A 3,884-nucleotide genomic window follows, 5' to 3' on the forward strand; every position below is an offset into this window, starting at 1 on the left:
ATTACCGCTCGTGGAAAGCTGGATTGATTATACGTCACTTTTAACTGAAGTATTAATTTCCAAAACCAAACCCAAAGCCTTTGAAATAAATTCGACAACCAACTCTACATGCCAAAATGACGATTTTCAATCCCAAGAAAAATATGTACAAACCAATACTGACCCTCGAGAAGATTCAAAACTGAGAGCGTTGCCAAGCCTTCTCCAGAGCTTCGAAGCATATTTATCTCCACAGCAAATCGAGAGTTTCAACCAGCAGGAAAACCACAATCATTGGACGGGTGCAGTTGAGGATACCAATTTGTTCCAGATTTGGAAAAGAATTAAAAATAGATATGCAACGACATCCAGTACAGAATTATTGCTCAATAATGCAAATCCGTACCAGGAAACTATCTCTGTCGTAAGTGCTGAAAATTCCTAATATATTTTTTTTTCATTACTTAGCAGAAATTATCATTTTTCGCCTTCCGGAAGTCGCAGACCAGGACGTATCATTGGATCCATTTGAGGAAAGCTTTCATATCCCCTCTAAATCAACTTCGAAGATAGATAGAAAACCAAAATTGCAGCCTCCATTTGTCGCCACAAGCAAAGCGTATCAGCAATACCTTGAGAAAATCGTACAAATAAACAGAGATAAAGAAATCGATAAGGAAAGAAACGAAAGGAAAGACTATTCAGGAAGCAAGCAAAAGAAATAGAAAAGTTGCAAAAGAAGCCTAAAGGTGATGTGAAACGGGCCAGACAGAAGACATCAACAACGAAGCAATAACGAGTAAATAACTATGAAATACATAAATAGCATAAAAATAAAACAAAATATCATTGATGACCAATATAAAAAAAGAAAGAAGTATGTTACTAAGTTTATTCCAAAACAGTATCTTGTGCCGTATGCTCTTGGGATGATCCAAGGAAAGTTGTCGCGATTTATCAGCTATTACCGCATTTCGAAGTTAAGTTGTCAGTTCATTTTTTGTTTCAGGTCTAGTCGTTTGTCTTTTTTTCAAATATATTCTAAATTGTTACATTTTTTACTATATCACAGACGTCTGTTTGTCTGTGGTCCTGTATTTGTTTATCTATGGTTCCTGTTTCCAACCGGCATCCGCTCAGACGGTGCACCCGTTCGATTTTAAACATTTAATGTGATGATTTCGATTACAACAAACTGCGCGGAATTATGTACACGAGTGAGCGGTATTATAATCAGGTTCAAAATCGGTGCGCGGAATTATGTGCATTGGTGCGCAATCTGTTGAAGCATTGTTGTTGCTATTTTTGTCACTTTCTACAAATTTTTTTATTTTTCCAAAACAAAAGACTGGAAAACCTATCTGATGGTAAAATTTGAATTAATATATCTATATTTTTGATTCGTTTACACAGATTATAGCGCTACCCATGCCTTAAGTGCGCGGAATCACCCGCAGTCACGGTGTGAAGAATCTATAGTAGCTGATGTATCTCAACAACTTTGAATTTCGTATACTCTATTAGCGTGGCAAGAGGGAGTGGGGGAGTATATTTGTTATTTGTGAACTTCTCAACATCTAACTCAATTAACGTGCCAATTTCGATAAGTGGGTATTATTCTATAACATTGATTTTTCTGTATCTCAGTGGCGTAGTAAGGAGGGGGTGTATTGAATTTCATTATTTGTGAATTATGAAAATGTTCTTCATGAATATTTATATACAGGTGATTTCGGATATGAGACGTGGTTTTGCAACATACCTTTGTCATTTGAAACTTTGAAATACTTAGTAGAGTAGTTAAGAAGAATAGGGGGGGGGGGGTGTATGAATGTTGCTAATTAAGTTTTAAAACGCTCAACCGATTATGATTTAATTCGGTAAATTCAGGTAAATATAAATCTTCTATGTCTATAAATGCGAATGTCTGTCTGTCTGTCTGTTTGTCTGTTCTCTATAGGCTCAAAAACTACCGAACCGATTACTGTGAAAATTTGTACATACGGGTTTTCGAGTACGGGAAGTAACACTAAAATATTAGTTTTGCTCTATCTCATAAGCTTAGGCAAGGAGGGGGGGGGGGTAGATTGGTGGTTTATGTTTCTCCTCAAGCAAATCAGTTCACTAGCAGCAGGCAGCAGTAGCGGACATAAACACCGATGGCAGTAGGCGAAGTGGATCACCAGCGGACAACAGCGGTGGTGGTATTGGTTAGCTGCAGTACCTACCTCTTTCAGTTCGGCTCCCCTTCGATCTGAGTTGGACCCCACCAGCGGTAATGCAATTCAGATATCGTTGGGTGAATACCCGAAACTGAAAGAGACTCGCACCGTCATGTGGTTTGAGAAGCCACCGTCACCCAGCGTATATGTATATATAGGGTGTCTGCACATAACGTGTGTGAATATCTATATAGCGTGTGTCGCTAGCTATATAAGGTGTGTGGCTAGCGTGCGTGGCTTGTTATATAGCGTGTGTGGCTTGCTATATAACGTGTGGCTAGCGTGCGTGGCTTGTCATATAGCGTGCGTGAATTGCTATATAGCGTGTTGCTAGCGTGCGCGCTAAATTTGGTTTCTGGACCATTGTGCATTGTTGTAACCAGTGCCGGCTATAGAGGTAAACGTCATCTGGAGCAAAAAGACATTAAATTAGTTAACCTCAATTGAGTGTATTCCCAAACCTATTCCAAGAAGTACATTGACATAAGACAGGCTGTCGTATTCTACGTTAACACTGTGGTCTTGTCTTATAAACAACCTCTTCAACTTTTTAACAGTAAATAATGTGCATATTGCAATTATTACTGAAACATTTTTGAAACCTAACATAAAATTAAAATATGATCCCAATTACGTGGTTCATAGATATGATAGGATTCAGGGTTCCGGCGGTGGAGTTGCAATTGTTATTCATCGCCGAATCAAACATCGTGCTCTTCCCCATCTTGAGACGAAAGTTATTGAAACTTTGGGAATTGAAGTTCAAACTGAACTTGGGATATTATTCATTGCCGCAGCATATTTATCATTTCAATGCACACGCGAGCACAAAAATTATTTCAAAGGTGATTTACAAAAACTCACCAGAAAACGTTCGAAATTTTTTATAATCGGCGATTTTAACGCTAAACATCGATCATGGAATAATACTCAAAGTAATTCCAATGGCAAAATTTTATTCAATGATTGTTCTTCAGGATACTATTCTATTTTGTCTCCGAATAGTCCTACATGCTTTTCTTCTGTAAGAAACCCATCAACAATTGATTTGGTGCTAACAGATCAAAGTCACGTATGTAGTGATTTTATCACACATGCTGACTTTGATTCTGACCATCTTCCAATAACTTTTTCTTCATCACATGAATCAGTTTTAAACCCTATGAGCTCTGTTTTTAATTATAACAAGGCTAATTGGGAAAGATACAAAACTCATAATGAGAGATATTTCAATAATGAGCTTGATTTGCTAAACGAAGTGAATATTGATTCCGCTTTGGAAGCATTGAAATGTGCAATTTTTGATGCCAGGAAATATTCTGTTCCAAAGGCTCAAGTGAAATTTGATTCACCAATAATTGACGAAAATCTTCAACTTCTAATTCGTTTGAAAAATGTCCGCAGACGTCAATATCAACGTTCTCGTGACCCTGTTTTTAAAACTATTTATAAAGATTTACAGAAAGAGATTAAACATAGATTTACTCTTCTGAGAAATCAAAATTTTGAGACTAAAGTTGAAAAATTGAAACCATATTCAAAACCTTTTTGGAAGCTGTCGAAGATTCTTAAGAAACCTTCAAAGCCTATTCCAGTTTTAAAAGATGGTGAACGTTTTCTTGTATCCAATGAACAAAAGGCTCAAAGACTTGCTCAGCAGTTTGAGAGTGTTCATAACTCAAA

Source organism: Wyeomyia smithii, chromosome 3 (assembly GCF_029784165.1).
Source record: "Wyeomyia smithii strain HCP4-BCI-WySm-NY-G18 chromosome 3, ASM2978416v1, whole genome shotgun sequence".
Classification (NCBI taxonomy): Eukaryota; Metazoa; Arthropoda; class Insecta; order Diptera; family Culicidae; genus Wyeomyia; species Wyeomyia smithii.